The sequence below is a fragment of the Hipposideros armiger genome, unplaced genomic scaffold (assembly GCF_001890085.2).
Source record: "Hipposideros armiger isolate ML-2016 unplaced genomic scaffold, ASM189008v1 scaffold_311, whole genome shotgun sequence".
Lineage (NCBI taxonomy): Eukaryota > Metazoa > Chordata > Mammalia > Chiroptera > Hipposideridae > Hipposideros > Hipposideros armiger.
This window is the reverse complement of record NW_017731661.1, coordinates 23672-48950: the sequence shown is the minus strand read 5'-3', so window position 1 is coordinate 48950 and position 25279 is coordinate 23672. Positions and strand designations below refer to the sequence as shown.

At 43.4% G+C, this 25279-nt stretch overlaps 1 long non-coding RNA gene across 1 annotated transcript in view; it reads left to right on the top strand.

The window, feature by feature from the left end:
- The window catches only part of LOC109392030 (uncharacterized), a 93517-nt gene that overhangs the window by 53191 nt on the left and 15047 nt on the right, over positions 1-25279 (top strand). The window contains exon 2 of the long non-coding RNA XR_002125981.1: positions 1866-2024. This is a non-coding gene — a long non-coding RNA (uncharacterized LOC109392030). The remainder of the gene's footprint in view (positions 1-1865; positions 2025-25279) is intronic.

Genomic DNA, 25279 nt, shown 5'->3' with positions numbered 1-25279 from the left:
TAGATTAGGCCTAGAGAAGAGCTTGTACCTCATAAGCTTGGAGGCCTCAAAGCTCAGAACATCCTTCAGGATTCTGGAGTCCTAGAAGCCAACATAAAGTTTTGGAGTTGCTACCCAGTGTCTACATCACCTCTGGCTCTGGCCAGGGGCTGGTGGCCTGAACTGGGGTTGTACATTCCCAGAGTATGTCTGGAGAAGAGGCGAGGGAGGACCTGGGACCCAGAACGAGGCCAAAGCTGGGGCCACAGACCATCTACAGAAGCAGCAGGTGTCAGTTTTTGTTTTGTGACCAAGCCTATGGTCAAAGTGTGATCCCCCAGAATTAGGTACGGGTGCAGGGGAGCCCTAAAAGCCATGGGTGGTGTGATTGTGGCTCTCAGCAGTTGTGTTGTCACTACTGTGGCCAAGCAGAGAGTCTGAGAACATGTTCTGAGAAGAATGACCTTTGCCAGCTAAGTGCTCAAGGGCAGAAAAGCAGGTTAAGTTGTCCTCAGGGAGGAGGGCCAGACCCTGTCCCAACTCAGTAGAATTGAGTGCATGGGAAACCACTGACTTTATCCTACATTTAAAAAATTCTATATACCTTACTTTCTTCTAGAAACTTCAGCTGTGCTTTCATTTCTATTTTTAAATGGCATGAAAATAAAATCACTGATGAGTGACAAGGAAGCCACCTAAAACTTCAGTTCTGACCAACATGTGGGCTAGACTAGAACTTCTCAAACTTGGACACGAACCTGTATCCCTTGGGGATCTCATTCAAATGCAAATTCTGATGCAGGGACTCTAGGGTGGGACCTGAGATTCTGCATTTTTGACAAGCTCCTTGGTGATGCCAAAGCTGCTGGCCCATGGACCACTCTTTATGTGGTGACGCTCAACTATCTAATGAACTCTACTAACACCATGTCCACAGTTCTGAGTCACGACGAAAGGGACAAGGATAAGAGGAACCCCCGAGAGAAGGCCAAGAGGCCTCTATCAGAGACCAAGAGAAAAACAGCTTTTCTTGTCCCTCTCTTCTTCCCAAGGCTCAAGTTCATGCTCCTGTAACTGGATTTGAGCTGCTGATATTCACTCTCGCCCTTGGCCAACACTCTGCTTCTCTAGATTATTTTCGTCCTTCAAGGATAGAGCCACCTCTCCAAGACCCTTTCCAGTTAGCAATAAGAGCAACCCTGAGTCCAAAGATAGACTCTGACTTTTTCTTGAACCAAAGTTTTATGACCTTGGCCTAGAGGAGAAATGACTCTTCACATACTGCAGAATAGTAGATGTGATTTATGGAGGACCTGCTTATTGCATTGTTTATTCCTGACAACAAATCTGCAAGACGTTGTTCCTATCCCCACTTACAGATGAGGAAACCAAGGCTTGGAGAGAAATCAGGTAACACGTTCAAGGTCATGCAACTGATCATTTGCAGAGCTGACGCCACCGGCTGAGTTCCTTCCACCACATCTCACTGTCTTTCAGTTATGTAGTTACTGAAATAGCTCAGAGCTTTCAGACCCTGCAATCTATTATTTCTGACCCTGCTACCAAGCAGGGTGACTGTTAATTAGACAAGAGGAGGAAAAGGTTCATTAAGTACCAGGCAAGATTTATTACATAGACCAATATGTTACATAAACCAATAATGCATATTTTTGAATTTCAAGGGTAAAGAAAAAAAACAACATATAAACATCTAGGGAAATTACTACACATAAATACATGTCAATGTGCCATTAGATTTCTTTCTCCTCTGTTACATGAAAGAAAAGAAGTCATTGAATAACATGGACATAATTTTTAGGGGAAATGTTTATGAACCAATAATTATATATTCAGTTAAATTAATGTTTATTTTTTAAAATTACCAGCTATGCTAGACCTCAGAAAGTCAACTACCTACATGCCCTGCCTAAAAAATTTACCCGAAGAAGAAGAAATTGAATTGACAGATGAAGCAAAACAAATAATTTAAGAATGAGAAGACACAGTAAAAGTGTATGGGTGTTGAACTATGACATCAGCTAAATGTAAGTAAATCTAAATAATTATCGCTAATATGGTTCTAAAACTTAATGTAAATATAAAAATAATTATTGAAAAAGAAGATACACGTTTTTAGTAATAATAATTGGAGTAAAAAATTCCATGTTAAATAAACCAAAGCTTGGAATGGTTGAAAGGAGGAAGTAAGTAATAATGTACTAAATAGCATGACTTACATAAGAGAAAGGCAATAGGTGCTATTTCATTCTTACCACTGATAATTAGAAATAAAATGAATTCAAATTAACATTACCAGTAACATAGTAAAGAAAGGATGAATTACATTTTTTCCAAATTATTAGAAGGGAAAACAAAATAGGTCAGAAAAATATACCTTAAAATGTACACAGTGTTTGTTTTTAACTAGTGGAATTATATGTGATTATTTGGGTCTTTTTACTTTTCTTTTGTTTCCCCACTTTTTATAATAAACATGAATTATTTTACAATATACAAACAAAAACTACAAAATTGTTCTAGGAAAAATGTGATCCTTTTTAAAAGTTGCACATACATCAGATAAATTAGTTGTATCTAGTTCACCACATCAAATAGCCATGCTAACTGGACTGTCCCCTTTTCAGTCATTTGTAGGACCAGCATGAAACTTATCGGTTTCAAAATCTCAAATGTGGGAATGAACAAGTGATCTCCTTGGGAACATCTATGAATATATCAAACAACTTTTGCTTTTGCATATATCATCAGATGAAGGGAAAACTCAATTACCTTATACTGAGAGCTGTGGTCAGTCAACCACCTGGACAGAACTTTCTTCTTTAAGCATTTCATTTTTAACTCTTTTAATCGTTATTATTGTCATCGCTACTACTACCATCAGCATTATCATCATCATCATCATCATCATCGTCATCATCATATCTACCTTTTACTGAGCACTTACCATGCTTCAGGCTAGGCACGTGATACCTTACACATACAATCTCATATTATTTCTCACTACAGCTCTATGAGGTAAGAATCCTGCCTCCTTCTTACAGCTGAGAGAGGTTAAATTGCTGGCCTGATATGCATGACCCATCATGACTTATAGTGATTTAAAATATTTATAAACACTTTATTTTAATAATAAAACAGATACTACAGACATTCAAGGAAAGATACAAAAATGCCTACATCCACTGTCCTCACACAGCCATATGCCACAGCAACTAATTATATAACCGTGATTCAGTCATTCATCCACTAGGATATTCCACAGACACATGGTACCCCATTTGTGGGAGGCACAGCTCTAGGAATTAAGGAGGCTGCACAGACCCAAAAAAGGCACATTTTCTGGACAAATTTAGGAGAGGAGATAACTGTAACGTGAGTCTAAATGAGGCAAACCCACTAACAAAGATAAATACAAAATGCGATGAGAGTTCAAAGAAGAAGCTACCAGTTGGGGATGGTGACTGGTTGAGGGAGGTCTTCATGGAAGACATAGGGTTTATTCACTGAACTGAGAAGTGACTCAACATTTTCCGAACGGAGGGATTGACAGGGGTTAGGGAGCTCATTAGGCAGGCACAGGGCATTGCAAGGAATCCGGTCTGGCTGGAGCGAGGGGGAGCCATATGTCGGGCAGCAGGGAACAGCTGATGGTGGAGGAGGCACTCACTGAGTCACCAGAGGCGTTAAACCTTATGCCAAGGTGCTGGGGACAGCTTGGGGAGGAGGACACGACCACAGCTGTGCTTCAGGGAAGTCACCTACCAAGGTTAAATTAAGGTGGTGAGGGATTGGATAATGTGGGGCGTGGGGAACAGATCAAGAGGCATCAAGAGGGTCAGCCCTGGAGCCTGAATGAAAGCAGAAGCTCCAAGGAGAGAGACTGGCCCTACATGCCAAGCCGGGGTGACCAAAACCCTCACAGTGGCCTAGACGGCCTGCGACGTGGGGCTCCCATTAGCTTTGCATCTCATTTCCTTCCTGTCTCCTGCGGCTCATTCCACTCGAGCCACGGTGCTTTCCTTAAACTTCAAGTACTGGACACACTCAGCCAACCGGGTCTTCTTTCTCGGCTTAGGAGCCCCAGATATTGCGTGGTGTGCTCTCTGGCCTCCTTTGATCTTTGCTCCAATGTCACCTGCTTGCTGAAGCCTACCTAACCACCCCTCTCCTACACTCTCATGCTCCTTATCTTGCTGCATTTTTCTCCATAGTGAGTATTACTTTCTAACATATTATATATTTAAATTAGTTATTAGGCTTTATTGTTTGGCTGGCCTTGCTAAAATGTCAGCTTCATGGCGACAAATTTTTGTCTGGCTTGTCCACTTCTATATCCCCACAGCGGACACATATAGTATAATGCATATTATATATGATATATATAATAGTAAGTGCTCATTATATATTTGTTCAGTAATGATGGTGACATGAACCAAAGCAGGATGTCAGTGAAGAGAGCTGGTATGGGTGGGAAGAGAAGATAAGGTTAGTCTAGAACGTCTGGTCTTAGGTGCTGGTGGGATGCTAGGTGGCGATGTCTTTCAGGCAACTGGGAATGTGTGACTGGAACTGAGGAACCAGGTCCAGCCTGGGAGTTTGGGTTTGGGAGCTGTTCAAAGAGAGATAGAGAGAGATAGAGATAGAGATAGAGATAGAGGTAGATAAAGATGATAGAGCGATGAGAGAGAGAGAGAGAGGTTGAGAAAGAGAAGACAACTTATGCTTTGAAGACAGTGAGAGAGCACTGTGAATACACCACTGGAGGAACAGGATGAGAACTGGGAATGTCAGGTTTTGTAAACCAGGGGAAGAGAGTTTCAAGGAGTCGGTATAATCTAGTGTGACTCACATAGCAGAGACTTCAAAGATATTTTGGAGGAGGCTTGGTACGAGCAGAGGCCATTTAACTTAGACGATTAAGGGGCCGTTGGTGCCTGTTTCATGAGGAATTTCAGTTGAGTGGCATAGGCAGGGAATAGACCTGCACGGTCCAATACGGTGGCCACCTGTGACTGTAGAGTGCTTGAAATGTGGCAAGCTCAAGTTGAGATGTGTTCCAAGTGCAAAAAACACCATAATGGATGATGAAGATTTAGAAAAGTTAGGGGGGAAAAAGAATGCAATGTCTTATTAATCATTTTTATATTAATCACATGTTGGAATGATATTTCCATTTCAAATATATTAGGTGAAGTTAGGATAGTGAAGAAATGTTATGTTAAATAAAATATGCTATTAAAATTAGTTTCAACTATTTTTTAGCTTTTTACTTTTTAAATATGATTACTAGATACTTTCAAATTATACATGTGACTTACGTATTTCTATTGGGCAGAGCTGAGATAGTCTGCAGGGTTAAAAGTCAGTTGTTATAAACTTGTTTTTCTTTATTCTCTCTCTCTCTCTCTCTCTCTCTCTCTCTCTCTCTCTCTCTCTCNTCTCTCTCTCTCTCTCTCTCTCTCTCTCTCTCTCTCTCTCTCTCACTCTCTTTCTCTCTTTCTTCCTGCTCCTCCTGCTTCTTTTCTCTCTCTCTCTTTTCTTCTCTTTCCCCTTCCCCCTCTCTCTTTTTTAGAAACTACCATATATAGAAATTACCAAAATAATGGAGCCTTTTTTAAAAAATTAAATTTATTGGGGTGACAATTGTTAGCAAAGTTACATAGATTTCAGGTGTACAATTCTGTAATACATCATCCATATATCACATTGTGTGTTCACCACCCAGAGTCAGTTCTCCCTCCATCACCATATATTTGATCCCTTTACCCTCTTGTACCATCCCCCCTCCCCTGTTACCCTCTGGTAACCACTAAACTGTTGTCTGTGTCTATGAGTTTTTGTTTCTTTGTTTGTCTTGTTCCTTTGTTGCTTTCAGTTTTATATCCCACATATCAGTGAAATCATATGGCTCTCGACTTTTTCTGTCTGAATAATAGTAATCTCAAGGTCCATCCATGTTGTCACAAATGGCATTATTTCATCTTTTCTTTTGGCAGAGTAGTATTCCATTGTGTATACATACCATATCTTCTTTCTCCAATCATCTATCGAAGGACACTTTGGTTGTTTCTATGTCTTGGACTCCGTAAATAATGCTGCAATGAACATTGAAGTACATATATCTTTACAGATAAATGTTTTCAGATTTTTTTGTATAGATACCAGCAGAGGAATTGCTGGGTCATATGGTAATTCTATTCTTAGTTTTTTGAGGAACATCCACACTGCCTTCCATAGTGTCTGTACCAATCTGCATTCCCACCAGCAGTCTGAGGGTTCCTTTTACTCCACAGCCTCTCCAACACTTGTTATGACTTGTCTTGTTGATGATAGCCATTCTAACAGGTGTAAGGTGATATCTCATTGTGGTTTTGATTTGCATTTCCCTAATAGCTAGTAAACTTGAGCATTTTTTCATATATATCTGTTGGTCATTTGTATGTCTTCTTGGGAGACATTTCTGTTCATGTCCTCTGCCTATTTTATTTTTATTGGACTGTTTGTCTTTTTGTTGCTGAGTTGTATGAGTTCCTTGTATGTCTTGGATATTAGCCCCTTATCAGAGGCATTGTTTGCAAATATCTTCTCCCTTTCAGTTGATTGCCTCTTTGTTTTGTTGATGGTTTCTTTTGATGTACAGAAGCTTTTTAGTTTGATATAGTCCCATTCATTTATTTCTGCTTTTGCTTCCCTTGCCTTTGAGGTCAAATTTATAAAATCCTCTTAGAACCCAAGGCCCATAAGTATAGTACCTATGCTTTCTTCTATGCAGTTTATTGTTTCAGGTCTTATGTTTAGGCCTTTGATCCATTCTGAGTTAATTTTGGCATATGGTGGCAGATAGCAGTCTGGTTTCATTCTTTTGCACTTGGCTTTCCAATTTCCCCAGCACCATTTATTGAAGAAGCTTTCTTTTCTCCGTTGTATGTTTTGGCTATTAATGGAGCCTTTTAGTGGCCACATTATTTTCTGAATGGGCACTTTAGTAGTGGATCTTCTATTCTCAATAAAAATAGATGCTTTTTATAATATCAAACCATCACATTGCTTTAGTATTAAGTTGCCCATGACCATATTAAAGTCAGTGATACATAGTCCATTAGCTGTACTGAGCTCTTAGCCTCTCTAAGAGAAAAAGAAATGGCATAAATGAAGTTTCTTCTACACTAAGCATCAAATAAATGAAGGCATTAAAGAAACCACCTACGTGAAATCCTGGAATTGTAATTACCCAACCCTCCAATTTGGCAAACAGAGGTTTCCTTACAATACAACCATCTCCCCAAAATGGTCCCTCTCGGTAGGAGATAAAGAGACTGTGGGTTGCATGGGTCCAAGACAAAGATGTTACTGATCTGGACACTTGAACTGCTGCTTAAGAAGGAAATTCCCAATGTTCATCTTGGCTGGGGTCAGGAATTGTTTTTGGACGCTGTAAGGTCAGCCTTTCGTCTTTATGTGTCTGCTTGTAATGCAATGAATTTGCTTACTTCTCAGAAAAATAAAAAGACACAATAAAATAAATTGCTTGTATTCCCCTCTGGTTTCTATGAAAAAATAAAATTCAGAACTAAGATTCAGTGTTCTGTAGCTGTGTGGACATCCTTCCTGGAGAAGCAGAGAACTTTGGAAGCTGGAAGGGAGCCATGAGGCAAACATTTTGATAAGTGAGGAAATGTCCTGTGGTCCCCTGCTGGCTCACCTTGTCCATCAGCAGAGCTGAAAGGAGCCCTCCTATCCATCCTGCTGCATACTCTGCATGGCTTACTTCTCTGCTGTGTCCTCTACCTCCCTTCCCCAGGAAACTTTGTGGGTACCAGAGCTGCCAAGATGCTCCTATGCCTCAGGGCATCTCTCTCTACCAGAGTGGTTTTGTTTGTTTGTTTTTGTTTGTTTGTGGTTTGTTTGTTTTTTTTTAGTTAATGAAAGGAAAGCAATTCTTTCCTAAAATATTTATTTGGGAGCTTAGGGTTTATGTGGACACCTCTGGTAACTGTTAGCATTTTCTAATCAAGGAGCAGTGAAAATAAAACCAAGACTAATTGATGCTGTCTTAGGCTTGCAAGGATTTAATCTTGGTTGAATGGCAAAAAAGGAATTATAGAAGTTCCCCATGTAATAATGTCTTTTCTAAAAAGAAGGAAACCATTTGGTACCCAGAATCCTAGCTTCAAAGTGGGACTCACCTCAATACTGACAATGTCGGGGACCAAATGAGCCAGAGTAGAGGCCAAGGTTTTCATTTGCTGTGACTACCTCTGACCATTTCAGTATGTCTGGGTTCCTCAGAAGCAGGCCCCAAGATGGGGATTCGTGTGCAGGTGACTTATTAAAGAAGTCTTCCCATGGACTGGGGAACAGGGCAAGAAGGGGGAGAAGCCAAGTAGAGGTGTGTTCTCTGGTCAAATCCCAGCCTCAGCCTGATCTCACAGGGGAGTGCTCCAATGGCAATTATACCCCAGAGTTAGTCCACACCTGAGGCAGGAGAGCTGGCCTTTCATCCCTCCACATAGGACAGTCATTGGTCAAGGGCCCACCTGGCCAAGGTGAGCTCTGTGAGTGGAGTCGCCCACAGTTGTCTTCTGGAGTGAGTCCCACGTGCAGACCAGAAGCAGAGCACACAGGGCCATGGGCTGGATGCTCGAATCAGGAAGGGGAATAAAGAGGACCGCAGAGTCTGCTGTACCACAATTTTGCCCTGGACAGAATCTTGGCATCTTTTGTTATCCATTTATGTCCTCTGGGGCTTCTTACCCTGACATCTGGGATGGATGTGTAGTGGACACTTGTTTTTTGGTTGCCTCATCTCCAGTCCCCCTTTCCTTTGATAATTGTGATTTAATTAATATTAAAGTAATTTAGCAACATTAAAGTAATAGTAATTTCAGGAAACATTCTTCTTAGTCCATATTTTTTGGCAGAGATGACTAACCCAGACCCCATGGATAGACATGTGCCCAAGGCCTAGGCAATGTGCACGTGGCTTTCCCTCCAGCCCAGTGATTGGTTCAGGGATGGCGCTTTGCACACAGGGAATAGACATGACTCCTGCAGTTTTTAAACAGGAAGATATTTAATGCAGGGAAATGCTGCTCACGCCATCACTGGAAGGGCTGGAGAAGCAGGCTCTGGCTGGGTCTCCAGGAAGCTGCCATTTTCCCACCAGGGATCAAGTAAGAAGGGGAGGGGGAGAAGGCCCCCTCCGTGCCTCCCCCCCCCCGCCCCCCGGAACCATTGCATTTGAGAACGTACCCAGTTCTGCAATCCAGGCTTCAGAAGTGCCCTGACACCCATGAAGCTAGAGACTGGACATTCGAACAACCATCCTTGGCCTGGACTCACAGCTGGAGCAGCAAGAAAATGGTACCTCTCTCACTGCTGTCTTCCAAATCTCAGCCAGGGCATCTGATGGGTGGCACCTAAATTGCACCCAGAGCCCTAGCTGAGAGAGAGACAATGGATGTAGATTTTCATTCTGCAGCCTTTGCAGCACAGGCAGGAATCCTAGAAGGGTCAGAGTGGGCTCTGAGGGCCGGTCTACCATGAGCCCACAGACAGGCATACAGCCCAACACAAGCAACAGGAGTTGGGACTTTGGTTTGGCCAATGAGGGGAAAAAGAAGCTCTCTCTGTTTTCTGCTGGATGTGAAGAGATAGGTTTGGAGCTGCTGGAAGCCATCTTGATATCCTATAAGGTATGATAATGAAACCAGTACATAGTGAAGAACAGAGCCAAGTTAAGAGCTCTGGAAAGACCTGGTCTTGATGATGCTCTCTGAAGACACTGGAGAGGGAAGGCAACTTATTCAGGGTCACATAACAGTGAGGGCTGGAGCTGGACCTAGAACACCAGCCCCCTGACTCGCAGTGCAGGCTTTTACCATCATGCGGTCCTTGGCCTCCATTTAGAACCTATTATCCCTCCCCTCTGCCCAGCAGCACTCCTACCGGCAGCTGGCAGGGTTTCCCAGCCTCTGTTTATTAAAGGAGCTGATTGGCCTGACCCCTCTGAGCAAGCAGAGCTGCCTGTAGAGGGGCCTTAGCAGAAAAGCACTCAGAACACATTTTCTGGCAGACCTGGTGGAGCCTGGGTGTGTATGAATAACTCATAACAGCAGCCTGGCTAGTGAGGAGCTCAGAGCTGGCTTTGAAAACACCCTAGGGGCGCTCTCTGAGTGGTACAGTGAAATGTGGCTACACCGGTTCAGGCTATTTTAAGCATCGGAAACCAAGGGAAGTGAGGCGGGGTGAACCTGAGGGCTCTGAGGGCCGATGAGTTCCAGGCCAGCTTTCTCTGTGCCTCCAAGGTTACCCTGGGCCCTTCCCCTGTCACCTGTGACCTTGCCTCGTGCCTCTTCTCCCTGCATGGCTGGGAAGGAAGCACCCTTCTGACCTCAGGGGACGTGAGACAAGAAATTGCAGGAGTAGGGGCAGGAGCACCTGGCCTGGTGAAGCTCAGCTAGACGAATAAGATGGCAGGTGTTGTGGACCAGATCCTGAGTGCTTCCCCTGACATTTATTTATTGACATCGATTTTATGTAATCCCCACAACCACCCTTGGAAGTAGTATAACCGTTATCTCTATTTGTCACAGGAAGAAACAGAGGCTCAGAGAAAGTGAGCAGGTTGTCCAAGGGCCCAAGGTTACACAGCAGAACTGGGGATGTGAAACCAGGTGGGTCTGCCTTCCTAATTAATACTATACTCTGCGGCCTCAAAATCCTACAACAATCAGAGCTACCATTTATTACCCCTGTGCTACTTTTGATTCCTCCCAACCACTCTGGAAGTTTTGTTTCATAAGCCTCATTGTTCAGATGGAGAAACAGAAGCTCACAGAGCTTAAGAAACCTGCCCCGGGACATGTAGTCATACCTAGCAGTGCCAGGACTGAACCCAGCCTTCTTTGCCTGGCCCGGCTCTTACCTTTATGCTGTGCACAGACTTTTAGTTTCCTGAAACAATTTCCCAGGCTCTCTTAGGACACCTACTTCAATCCTTCCTCCTGTGCTAAGGAAACTGAGGTTCTAAAAGGTTGGGTGATTTGCCCAAGGTAACACAGCTAATGGTTGGATGCTCTAGAACCCAGACTCTTGAATTTCCAGTGATGTGTAAGCAAATTCTTATTTCTTGACTCACATTTTAATATCAGGGATGTTTTCTCTTCTTTTCTAGCTAATTTTCATGGGGCAGTGGCTCCTGCCACGTTGACTTTAGGTTTCTCTGTTCGTTCGCCTTAGCCTCTGTCAAGGAGTTAGCGATCTGTGACTGTATGGAGGAGACTGGGTCAGGGCTTCTGTAACTGCAATGGAGCCCTCCTATAATGCAGTGTTGACACCCATAATCTTTGGCCACGGAGGCCCTGAGCACAGCTACACCTCTTTGTATTTTCCTTACAAAAGCATGTTGGAAGGTGAGAGGGTCACCTGGGAAGGTAAGCAGTGGGAGAGAGAAAAAGCCTAGAATCCAGGCACCAACAAGCATTTGATGTGATTTGGCTGTTTCTTTCTTGAGCGTTTTAGATGATGAATACATACATATATATATATATATATTTGTGATAAAGCAGGTGATACAGTTTTAAATAATGAGACAAGTATGGCAGAAAGCCACATTTCAATTTTTTTAAAATTTATTCCTCCTTTCCTGAAATCAACAAGCGTTTACCGAACTTCTCTGTGCCAGGCATTACAGAAGTCAGGGGTTGAGGATCTAGAAATGAATCAAACTGGGTCCCTGGCATCCTGGAGCCCACAGTCTAGCGAGAGAGACAAATACAGGTGCCCAGCTCTAAGCCGTGTGTACAGTGCTGTGATGGGGACAGTGTCAGTGTCACCACAAAGTGCGTAGCTGCATTTTCTTGGGTGGAGAGGTATGAGATGCTTGAGTTTCATGCAGGCCTGGGAGGCTGCAGATGTGGGAGATGGCGCATCTCAGGCAATGGGAATGACTTGTATAAATGTCTGTAGCTGGAATAGGTGACCTAGAGGATTTGGCAGTGGTAGTGGCCATGGTGTGTGTGTGTCTAGGGGGGGAGGGGGAGATGGAGAGGGGGGTTGTTGGGGAGGGTGAGATGAAGTTGAAAAGCTCAGCAGGTTTGGTTTTGAAGAGCCCTGCATATAATGGAAAGGAATTTAAATTGTCTCCTGGAGGCCAGGAAGAGCTATTGAAGAGGTTAAGCTGGAATGTGACAGGACAGGGTTTCTATTTTAGAAAGTCACTCTGGCTGCTGTTGGAAGATGGACAGGGTGATCAGTGAGACCAGCCATGGAAGCCATTTAAGGGAAGGTGTCAATGATCAGGAAGAGGATCAAAATGCACCAGGTGTCTAAGGCCCCAAAGGTGGAGATAGAGATGAGAGGACATAAGCATCAAGATGTTTAAGCAGAAGAACACAAAGAAGTCAACAATGAGTGCTACATTTTTTTTAACTGGGTGTTTGGGTGGCTGACATGATAAGAAAGAAAAAGGGAGGTCTCTTGAGAAAATTTAAAAAATTTGTAAATGATTGTGGTATATAAGACGTGAGGAAAATAGAGAAAAGAAAAAAAAAACACACCTAGTAATCCCATTATCATTAGCACCACCAGTGTGAATGTTTTGACTTATTTACTTCCAATATGTCTCCCTAGTTTGTAACCCCAAGTCAATTTCTTAGATAATACTTTTCCTTTTTTTTACTTGATATGAATATTTCATTTATTATTGTTGACATGCACTATTGTATTAGTTTCAAGTAGATGATACTTTTTCTTCAGTGTGGGATGGTTCATGGGATACACCATACTTCTTCAAGCCTGTGAAAAACTCTTAGGCCTATTGATGGAGGTGCCGTCTGAATGTCTTATTTTGAGGGGGGCCAAATTTCTTGCATATCTAAGAGCCAGTCGCTTTGATCGAGGACTTGCTCGTGAGCATTTTACACTTTGTATCCCATTATTTGCTCCCTCCTACCTCCCCACCGGCCGGGCAAATGATCAAGATGATGAAACACCTCATGCCCTTGTGTCCTGGAAAATTCAGCCCGAGATTCCAAGAACTGACAGTGCTCAGATTAATCCTTGCTGAGGCTTGTGAGGCCTGCTTGTTGGAGAAGTCGGTGGGGAGAGCATAGATTTTTCATTTAGCATTCTGGTGTTTTCACTGCCAGGATGTCCTCTGAGGGTAGTTCGGCTTCCAGCCTTGCTCCACAGGGAATGTCCAGCTTGGAAAAGAAAAGGGAATTGATGAGAAGCCTCCAGAAAAGCTGACCTGGCTCTTGCTGGTTCTTGTGGGTCAGAACAATTTGCTGTTGGCAAGCTCTGGGTTTGGGGTTTGCATGGGCATGGAGAGACAGCGGCAGCGTTCTTGGGGGGAAGGTGTTATGCCGAATGTCAGCAGCCTTGGCTTTGAATGAAAGGTCTCAGGAGGACAATGAGACAGCGGCTTTGTTCTGTGTTATCGGGCTGAAGGGTGATCTTGAGCGAAGCAGGCATTCGAGGGACAGAGATGAGCCTGGAAAGGGAGCCAAATTCATTTGCTAACCTGGAGCATAGGTGTGGTTTCCATGGAGACTTGGCAAGTACGAGGCCTCTGGGTTCATTCCTTGGATTCTCCCTGAACTCCATGACTGCCAAGAGCCTTCCCTCTCCTGGGCAGGTTCAGACAATCAATGAACCCAAGGCAGGAGGGTGATGAAATGTAGGCGATGGATAGTGTATAGCTGGGAGAATGCTGATGACCAAAAGCAGGAGTTGGAACCATTTTTATCTCTCACATGCCCTTGTGCAGGGAGAGCAGGATGGCATCCAACAGTATGTTCTCTGGGGCTCTGCCCAGGCTAATTTTACATAACAATGGTTGCTCTATGCTCTTTCATGGAGCATTCTAATAACTTTGCGAGCCCCATGTGGCCTAGCGGCCAGAGCTGGAAAAGGCTCCCTCTCTTGGACTTCCGGCCCAGCCCGGCAGCAGGTAACGAGTTACCCAGGAGGACCGACAAATCATTTCCCTGAGCCGTTCCCACTGGTCTTCCAGAAGGGGACATTTATCAGTCACAGGAGGGACTGTACAGGGCATGGCAGGTCACTGTCCCTGACCACTGGGGTTTTCATGAAGGTTGGACTTTTCAGTTTGTATAGGTCACTGGGAGGTTTTGTAAGACTGTGTGGGAGTATTTGTGTGGCTTCCTGAGGGCCTAGCCCTTCATGCTGTCACCATGTGAAAATGCCGAGTGCAACCAGAGAGGGACTACGTCTGGGAGCCAATGCGAGGTTGGACCCGGCTAGCATGAGCGGGAGCTTAGTGGTCAGCTGAGTTGCAAGCCAGTTTTGAAATTTACTGTTCTCTTTAAAAATGGATAGAGAAAACCAAATGACTGTTGTTTTTTTAAAGTAAACCACTGATAAAAGAATTGTGACATAAACAAAGAAAAATGTAAGCTCTCTGTTCTTTTGTGAGCAATAAAGGCAGTGAACAGGGAAATGCCAGAAGCTGTGACCCATGGTGCACACTCATTTCTCGTATCTCATTTCCAATTGCACACAAAGGGGAGATTCTTGTTTTCAAGGAGCCTTCATTAAAAGCTATACCTCAGTGAAGGAAATGAGCTATAATAATAATAATTACTATTATTTAGTTTGTTCTTTCAGTCAAAATAGCTCTTAAGTAGAGTATACCAGTGTAACTTAATCGCTTATGTCAACACGTGGCCCAGACAGCCTGCACAGGACTGACATTCACACCCAGGGCACAGATCTCACCAAACTAAGGAAGTCAATCTCGGTTAATCCCACAACACCCTCTCCTGATATGGTTCCTGGGCTTCCTTTGTTTAAGCATGTGGTTCCTGAAGGCAGAGACAGAACCAAGGAGAGCCTTCCCAGTTCTTTTGGTAGTAAGTGACAGAAATCAAATTTTAGCTACTTTATAAGCACACAAACTGGGTGGGAAGGTGAGGGACTTGAATTGATTTGGTCATGTAGCTGAGAAGAGGCAATTCCTCCCCTGCAATTTTTGTTTCCAGAAGAAAGGAAAAGAGGAGCAATGTGGGTAGAAATAACAGATGTTCGCCATAGTCTTAGCACCAAAGGGGACAGAGCAGAGCATCAGCCTCCTCCATCCCCCCGACCCCAAGATGCTACTGCTCATCTGTTGTCACTGTGCCGTCTTCCACTAAGGAGCTCTTCTTCGATCTCCTTTTTCTCCCCTTTGAGCACATGGCATACAACCCAGTGAAAATCCTGGTGTTTCTAGTGCACATTCTAGGAAGACCAAGGCCCATAAAATAGTTTTGAGCAATGACCCAAGAGCACTGAATGGATAGGACACCACAGTATTAGAATCTTGCATCAGGGCTGAAGTTAGCACAGCAAGCAGAGGCAACCAGAAGCTCTTCCCTTTTCATCTCAGTAGAATCACCTTTTCCCAAGATTCCAAGCAGTGGGTTTTTGACTATATTCAGTTTGCACTGCTTCCAGTCATCCCAAACCCAATAATTATTGACTTCTTCCTGTGCTGATTGAGGTAATTAATCGAAGAGGAGACTAAGTGTTTTGGTTTGACTCTTGATTGCATGAAACACAGGCCTACTGAAGTGAGCTCAGGTAAAGATTCCTATGGTAAAATTTCATGGAGGTCCAAGAATAGGGCTGCATGAGCACTGGGCATCAGAGAGAATGGAAATGGGAGATGACCCTAGATTCATGCTAGGCATGTCAATAATAGGTTTCTTCCTCTTCATACCACTACCTAGAGGTGTGTGTGTGTGTGTGTGTGTGTGTGTGTGTGTGTGCGCGTGTGTGTGTATGTGTGTTTATTTAACTCTACACTCCTGATAGGCTATGAGAGAGGTGTTCATCTTATTCACAGCTGTGTCCCCAACAAGCAGCCTAGAGTGTGGCACAAAGGAAGTGTTCCTTGTATTTTTGTCTAGTGAGTTCATGGCTCTTCACCTTAGGATATACCATTTAAATGACCAAGTAACTCTGTCTCTGCTTTTATCAGGTTTGTTCTAAAATGATTTCTCCAGTTCCCCTGCTTACTTAATTTCTTTTCCCATAACTCTAGATTCCACCTGACCCATCACAATTGTTTCAACCCCTTTTCCATCATGACCTTTTGCTTTTAGCTACTGCCAGTAACTGACAAACTCTATCTTAATTTATTAGTTCAAATTCTTAAGAGGGAGGTAGAGAAAACTAATTTTTCAGATCATCTATTTGTATCAGGTCAAAGGTCATGAGCCAACCAGAAGATTGACTGTCCGTGGGTATGATGCCCACTTTTGGTCATCAGCTGAGGTGGAGGACAGAGGTCAGAGTTAACTGCTTTAAAACATAGCGTTCCTAGGCAGCAAGGCAATTTCTCAAAGAATGGAGTATGACTGTGCAAGGCAATTTTGACCTCTCTTGTCAAGTAAAACAAACTCTCCAAAGAGCTTATTATAGTTCGAGAGATGACTTAAAGGCAGATCAATATGAATCAATATTGAATCTGTTCTTGTCTAGCTATTACAGCAACCCTTTCTCCCTTCTTATAAGAGGTGTCTTCTCTGGCCACAGCGGAGTTCAGGTGACTCAGGGTGCCTACTTATTGGCCCTCAACTCCTTGGCCATAGTGATTGGGTCAAAGGTAAGTATGTGACACAACAAAATCAACAAGAGTTCTTTCTTGAAAATTTTAACACTGAATCTGGAAGAGAGCATTCCTTTTCCTCTCTCTGATGGTGGAACTGCTGGGTTATGAAGCTGAACTGCCAGCAGCCACGTCCTCTATAACGTGGAGGTAAAAATAAAATAGTCAGAAGTGGAGACAAGACACTGAGAAAGAGTGTCTTGACAGCCCTCACTCCTAACAGCCTCAAGGTGAGTTCCACCCTGGTTCTTGTTCTTCCCATTATTCGGTTGAGACCCAATAAATTCTCATTCTCTCTCTCCCTTTCTCTCTATCTCTATCTCTATCATCTCTAGCTCTTCCCCTGTCCTCTCTTTGATTATGCAAATTTAAGTGGACTTTCTCTCTTTTGCAGCCAAGGTAGTTGTGAATTAAAACAAATGCTAAATTTGGTCACTTAAATGAAATAAACATTTAAGTGAGCAAAACTCTGAAAAGTTATATGAGTTCAAAGGAGAGAGAGAGAGAGAGAGAGAGAGAGAGAGAGAGGAGAAAACCCAATTGCCTTTGTTAATTGAAATAAAACATTTCTGAATTCAGTACCTAATGTAGAACACACACAAACCTTGAGATGTGAACTTTCTTTTTCTTCTTTTTTTCCCTTTTTATTTTTGAGAGCAAAGCACATGGTTTCCCCTGCGTCAGCAAGTGGGGCAAACACTGAGTTTAAGGCAACCAAAGGACATGAACTTGAACTAAAACTTGAAATACAGACTGTCCTAGATAGAATCTCAAGATTAGGAGACATTTTGATATAGAGCTGAACGTAAGTCTTTTCTCTTCCAAAGAACCAGTTACCCTTTGTTCTGGAAGCAGAAAGGAATAGTCTACATTTCCCAGAGTGAAAAAAAAAAAAAAGTAAGTCTCCAACTGAGCAAAAATCATAGTTTTCCCAAGACTTATTTTGGTTCTTTATCTTGGGGCAGGGAGAACATTAGACCTTGACTTGAAAGGTGCATTTGTAAGGGTGAAGGCTTCTCTAGGGATAGTACTTGTAAACTTTACTTACAGTTTTCTAGAAATGCACAATGACTCTTCATGTCCATGGGTTAACTTGTGGTGAAGTAGCACTGTGAGTGGTCACATGCAAAAGAGTGGAGCAAGCAATATGGAAAAAAGCCCAGCCACTGTCTGCATAAGTCCTATAACAAGACAAAAGGGATTCTAAGCGCTTCTTCTGCTATAGATCAGAGTATGGAGTCCAGAATGAGCCCCGAGAAGTGGGATAGCCCAGAGAGCGTGTCCCAGCCCCAGCTGGAAAGTCAGTCTGAAGCAGAATGGAACTTCAGAGAGCATCTGCGCCACCATTCTTATTTCACAAAAGGGGACAGTGAGACTTGGAGAGAAGTGTTTTACCCTGGGCTTTGTGATCACGGTGCTGGGCCAGTTCGCCAATAAGCAGACTCTAAGACAGGATTCTATATGTAGAGATTCTATTAGAGAAAATACCTGAGTGTGGGAAAATGAGGAAGGTGTGAGTCTGATCTGAGTGGAAGGTGGGTGGAAGCATCTTAGACTGCTGTGCAGTCCAAGGAAGTTCGGCAAGGCTCTGTGTATGGTAAGAGTTGAAGTGAGGGGCCCTTAGCCAAAGTCAACTGAGAGAGGAGCCTTGTGTCTCCCAGAAAGGGAACTACTTTATAATCTCTACCATGTCATTCACTGGCCAGGAGTAGCTCATGGGATGTGTGGCTTCCGTGCAAGGCCAGATGCTGCCCTTGGTTGATGACATTCACTGTGGGTCTACTGACACATTCTCACAGCCAACATAATGCAGTTGATCTTGGAGTCACAACTGGTACTCATCATCTCCCTGCTGCACTATCCATCCTAAATTCCTCTCACCCTCAGATATCTCCTTAGCAGGTCTTGGTGGCTCACTTGGTGGTATGACCCAAACCTTCATTCCTGGGGCTATCTGAACCCTTGATGACATGCCTTTTTCAGGTTGGGGCTGCTGCTTATGTCTACTCATAGTTACAGAGGCAAGGGAGAACCAGGTGGCACCTGAGTGGATTACCTGGATTCGTACATAATTCCTCTCTCGCTTTATCATGTAAAACTATCCCTCTGTCGTCTGGACTATCAAGGTCAAAACCTGCTGCCAGTTTAATGATTTCTCTCCTTGCCTGCTGACCCTTAGGCACAAGGAGTTCAAAGCACACTGGTGGCAGCCATAACTTACAGTCTAACAGGACACTTGCTGTGTCCCCTGTCATGAGTGTGTAACTTTGGGAGAGCAGGGTCTTCAACTAGGCAGAGTCCAGAGTTACAGGGGCAGGAAGCACAAGATCCCTAGTGGATCATTGGGAGTGATAGGTGGGGTCACTGCTGCTTCTACACCTTGGTTTCCAAACTCATGTATCCTTCCTACTGGAGACACAGTGCCATAGAAGAGTCTCTTACTTAATAAACATACTGCATCCTGAGCGTGTACCCATCCTTTCTGAGGGTTTCCTCTGCGCTGGCACTTCAGCTGCACTTTTAGAAGGTTATCCTGGCATTCTGGGAGGTAGGCTGTTCCATGCAGGTCACCAAGTCAGTGCCCACGCAGATATCCAGTAAAAGAATGACATGCCCATCTCTCCATTCTGCAGTTCCCCAGTTTTCAAGAGTGATTTGCTTGACTTCAGGGAAGTTGTTATATTACCTATAATTTACTTTAAAATACTCTACCATACACAGTATGATATATACAAAGGTACTGGTATTAAACTCTGGGAAGCTAGTCAACATTCAGAGTACACTAATTAGGAACCCACACTCTAGAGAGAGTGAATTTGCATTTGAAAGCCCTAAAGGTCATACAAGCCTTCAACCATACGCCAGATGATCTCCACATCTATTTTCATCCCCCACACTGATGCACATGGACCCTAGGAGTCAACCTTTATGATGTGTATCAGCCCAGCCCCCTTGCCTCTGGCTTCCTATAGGGCTTAGCTAGTGGGAAGCACAGCAGGAGACTGGAGGCTGAAAGGAGAGGCTGGGGTACTTATCCCTATTCCACCCCCACAGCCCAAGGAAGCCCTTTTGGGCTACAGATAGGCAGCGGCCACGTTCTTCCACCTAAGCCTGCCGCGGTTGTTGGGTAACCCTCTGCTCCAGCTACAGACAGATAGAAATACTTTGATCTCCAGCCAACACTAAAAGGTTTATTAATTAACATAGGGATTTTTAGAAATGATTTTATATTGGTCAAATGAGTGGTATTCGAGGAACGTGAATTAATGGGCTAGAAATGGTGTACAGGCACCTCTGCTCTTGCATAAATAGAAGAACCCAGAAACTTCAACAGCCTGCTCCTTTTGGATTGCCACTTTGGATCTAAGATCCACTTAACCATTTAGCCTCTGAACATAGGAATCTTGATGATGTCCAGACAGTTGGCTGAAGTTTGCCAGGAGAGTACTCCTACATTTGCCTCAAAGGAACCCAAGGACAGAGCACAGCGACTTTATCAAGCTTACAACCAGTTACATGACTATGTTTTGTTTTGTTATGCTTTCTTGCTTATAAAAGTTAGTGAATGTGTCAGAATTTGGCGAGGACTTCCAGGTTGTGGGATGAGAGACTGTTAGCTCTACCCTATCTCAAACTATTAGAAGCTACCAATACCTGAAAAAAAGTGACTGTGAACTGTCGAGCTGGGTTCTATAGATCAGACCATAACAGAGAGAAGCACTCTTCTTTCCTCCCTGCTCGGGAGGAAAGAAAATCACGTTTCCCAGATACTGGGCCTCCCCAAAGGCCAAGGACCACAGTGGCATGGTGCTTCCCACGCTCTCTGTGGGCTGAGTGTGGGAGGAGGGAGGAAGAGGTTGCCATTTCTTAGTAAATGCTGGAGGGGGTGGCTGTTTCCATACCTGATGGGTCTTTTCAGAGGACGGGGTACAGAGCAGCTCTGTTTTCATCTCTGGGCCCTCATGACCCGTTTGGGGCCCCACGTCATGCCAACACTTAGTTACAAGCTGTATTACAAATGCACTTCATTGCAGGAAACCTCCAGAGAGATCATATGGCTAACATCCTCAAACTGCAGGAGAGAAAAAAGGCCCAGAGAGGCTAAGCCAGTTATCCAAAGCCACTCTTATTTGATGGACAGAGACCTAAGCGGAACCAAGGTTGCCCCCCATAGCCAGTGTTCTGTGTGCAGCTGAGCTGACTGTGCATGGAAACTGGTATAGGAAGTTTAAGTGTAGGGATCATGTGGACACACATTGATCAATCACCAAGCTGTCACCCAGCAGTCACTCGGTACCCAAGACTATACTATATAAAACAGATGAAGAGAAGACATAATCCCTCCCCTGGAGAATTCATTGTCTGGTTGGGGGCTACAACTACCACCAAAAAGGGCAATGAACTAGCTCACTGGAGTGGGATAGCTCGAGGAACACAGGAGCACAAAGAAAGGCAATTCACGTGATCATTAAAATGTCTGCCTCAGACTCAGGCAGACCTAGTTCAAATCCTAGCTCTCCTTAGCCAAGCCACTTAGCCTTTCTAAGCCTTGCTTTGTCTATCTATGTGGAAAGAATAAGTGCCTCTGTCATAGGACAGTGACATTTGTAAGATCTTGCCTGCTAAAATGCTTCACGTAGAGCTGGAAAACATGGGAAATGCTCTCTTGGTTAATTAATATTAGTTACTTTATTTAGTAATCAAAGAAAAATGGGAGGGGTACCATAAGCATACACCTTGTTCCTTGATCCAATGTTACACTGCCTATGGTATCCCAAAGGGGTCCATTCAGGGGTGGAACAACCTTGAAGAATGCTAATTAAATGACTGAAATGACCTACCAAGTAAACAGGATTAACCAAGGGTCAACCAATTATGGTGGGATTACCTGCTGCTTTGCCAGGGTTGACTGAATGTCACATGGTATTTGGGGAGCAGTAATCACCTGCTTTCCCACACATTTCATCCTTAGCCTTTCAATTGGCCACAAATGCAAGCCCAGAGCTAGAAATGACCAAGAAACCTGTTTTCAGAGTTGTCTTTGCAGAGCAACTGTCATGCAGCTATGTGGAAATGGATTCATTGCTCTTAAATTTTCTGTTTGCTAATCTCTTTAACAATTTCACAAATACCCCAAGGTCACATTTAAGTTCTAGATCAGTCTATTGTAATACAACTCCAGGGCAATAATATCTTAAGGCTGGAGTGTATTCCTGTCCTTGAATTCTTCATGAGTTAATTAAAAAGGTGATCACCAGGGTACCCACACCAAGGGAACCAGAAAGAGGGTGCTTCTCTGTCAAGCAAGGGATAAACATTTACATATAAGGAGAATGAAGCCAAAAGTTCCAGAAGCTTGAAAAGGTAACTGGCTTAAAAGCCAATGTGATTTTAATCTAAAAGATGTTTTCACTGGAGAACAAAGCCTTAATCTGGTATAAACACTGCAAGGGGCCCCATGGTTCAGAATCAATTATAAATTCAGGATATGAACCTATTGAACTTTGGTTCCCTTAGATCCATAATCAGACTATTAATACAGAGAAGGAATTTATAGTTCTCTTGGTAGCTACAGTGGTGACAAATGGTGGCCTTTTAAACCTACCTATGAATTGATACTGACTTAACAAAGAAATAAGAATGAAATTTTCTGTGAAGAGAAATTCCATTCCTGGATATGCCCTGAGAGCTTTCTGACTTACCGTCCACTTCTAAGAGAAGTTTTTACTTCAAAGAGTCTAGCTTTTTCTAGTCATTAGCATTGCAATTTCTCCTGGGAATCCTATTTTTCTCCATTACCTAGAACAAGATTAACTTAAACAAATCAATGTAATAATGAGTTCACATCCATTACAATGGGTACTATCAAACCCCACCCCACCCCACCCCCCAGAAAATAGTTAAGTGTCTGTGAGGATGGGGAAATATCAGAACCCTTGATGAGATTGTAAAATGGTACAGCTATTATGGAAAACAGTGTGGAGGTTCCTAAAAAAACTGAAAATAGAACCACCATATGATCTAGCAATTCTGCTTCTGGGTATGTGCCCCAAAGAATTGAAAGCAGGGTCTTAAAGAAGTATTTGTCCACCCACGTTCATAACAGTGTTATTCACAACAGCCAAGACGTGGAAGCAACCCATATGTCCACCAGCGGATGAATGGATAAACAAAATGTGGTGTATCCATACAATGGAATATTATTCAGCCTTAAAAAGAAAGGAAATCCTGTCACATGCTTAAGGATATTATACTAAGTGAAATAAACCAGTTGCAGAAGGGCAAACACTGTATGACTTTAGTTATGTGAGGTACCTAGAGTAGTCAAAATTGGAGAGACAGAAAGTAGAATGGTGGTTACCAAAGGCGGCGGGAAGGGTAAAAGGGGAGTTAATATTTAATAGGTATAGTTTCAGGTTTGCAAGGTGAAAAATTTGGGAGATCTTTTTCACAGCATCTTCTATGTGCTTAACACTATGGAGCTATCTACTTAAAAATGGTTAAGATGACAAATTTTGCGTTATGTGTTTTTTGCCACAATAAAAAAAAATCAATGTAATAAATGCCTCAAAAAGCTAAGGTAAATTGACAGGTGGAGGAATACATAGATGGACAGATAGGTAGATGATAAAGCATGTATAATTAAATGTTAATTATAGAATCTAGGTGGTGGGTATGCAGGTATGTAACTGTAAAACTCCTTCAACTTCTTTGTATGTTTGAAATTTTTCATAATGAACCGTTGGCAAAGAATGAAAACACCAGTGACTAAAATTTATATAAATGCATTCTACATATGAAACCTATACTATACATACTTATATTTATAATTGTGGCACGTTTTTCTTAAAAATAATTAAATTTCTTTGAAATAGTAGAATACTGCAAAAATAAAAGGGGAACTCTTCATGACATTAATTTGCTTAACCTTTTTCATCTACCAGATAATACATACACATTGGTTTTCAGAAACTCAATTAGGGTAGAAAGGCTCTTAGAGTGAGTCTCATCTGACCTGCGCCCAACCCTCAGAAACCCGAGTCCTGCTTCCCAGGGCCAACTGCATTGCCTCACTTCTGTTTTGTGTTTGGTGGTGGTTTCCCTATCTTTAACAAAAATGCTTATACTGCTTTTTCTCATTTTATCAACTTTAGACACTGTCTGTTGACTTCCTGCCCTGAGAGCTGTGGATTTGGCTCCCGTACATGAGCCTCACCCACTCTCCACTCCACCTCCCGCATCACCGCCTTCCCCCTCTTCCTCCTCCCCGCCAAATGCACCACCCTCAGCTCTTCCGCTACTGACCTCTGCAACTTCTAATGTGTACCCAGACCTCCATGTCTTTGCGCCATTAACCATCATCTCCTGATTCTCTGTAAGGTGGGGTTTTGATGTCCCATTCTCCCCCATCCTTCTCCTCTCACCCACCTTCTGTCTCTCAGACTATTCACTGTGCCTTTCCCTTTATATCGTTATATCAGTTTGAATGTGTCAAAACAAAAACAAAAACCCCACAGTGACTCCATTTTGAAAATCCTATTCCAACATGGTGAACAAGCACACTGCTAAGAATATGGTAGGCACTTCATCAAACACCTGGCCAGTTGGGCAGTAGTCATGTTTGCCAGCACTAAACTAAAAAAGCAGGGGCTTCACCATGGCTTCCTTATCTCTGGGAGGCAGATAGCAAGCTCATCATGATCCCAAGTGGGAACAAAGACAAAAGGCCTTTCACAAACTTCTTTCTATGTTAAAAACAAACAAACAAGTGCCGGCCAAGTGGTGCATTGGTTAAGAGCTGGCTTGGGACTCCAGCTCTGAGCAGCAGGGCCCCGGTTCAGATCCCACATGAGGGCCAGTGACGCCACACCCTCTACAGCTAAGATGGTGAACAACAGCTCGACATGGAGCTGGGCTGCTGTGAGTCACCGGCCACAGCGTAGGCTGCAGTGAGGCTGCAGTGGACTGCCATAAGGTACTGTGAGTGGCCGGCAGCTGGTGTGAGCTGCCAAGAGCCCCTGTGAGCGGCCATCCAGAGGCCAGCGACTGATCTGCCTCACCCGGGAAGAGCACAACGATAATATTTCAACATAGGCCAGTGAAGCAACGTCCTCCACAACTAGACTGAAGAACAAAAGGACAGTAACTTGTCTGTTCCCCTTCCTGGATTCCCCAGCACTGTTCCCATCCCCCCAATTCCCCAATAAAATCTTTAAAAAAAAACCAAAAAACAAACAAACAAAAACACCACCTCTACTCTGCATCCTTTTAGGGTCCTGAAATTTCTATACAACTGCATTACATTTTTAAAAATGAAATTAAATAAATTAAAGCAAGATAGAAGATAGAACCATAATGGACAATTAAAGGGAAATTAGGCAACTTTAGGGGATGTCCTCAGTTTGTCTGAGCTGTCCTCCAAACTGTTTCTTTGTGTCTCTATCACAGACACAAAATGACCTGGATGGACCACAGGCATGAGCCATGTAGCACATTCCTCCCGTTTCTCATCCTGCCGTGCATCCGGGTCGTGCATGTGCTTGATGCCTTCACTAAATTACACGTAGCTTGAATCCAGGTGTTCAAGGGTTTCAATCATCTTTGTTTTCCCATCACCCCCCATCATCACCCCCTTACTGGCACCATGCTAAGAGCCCAGGTTTC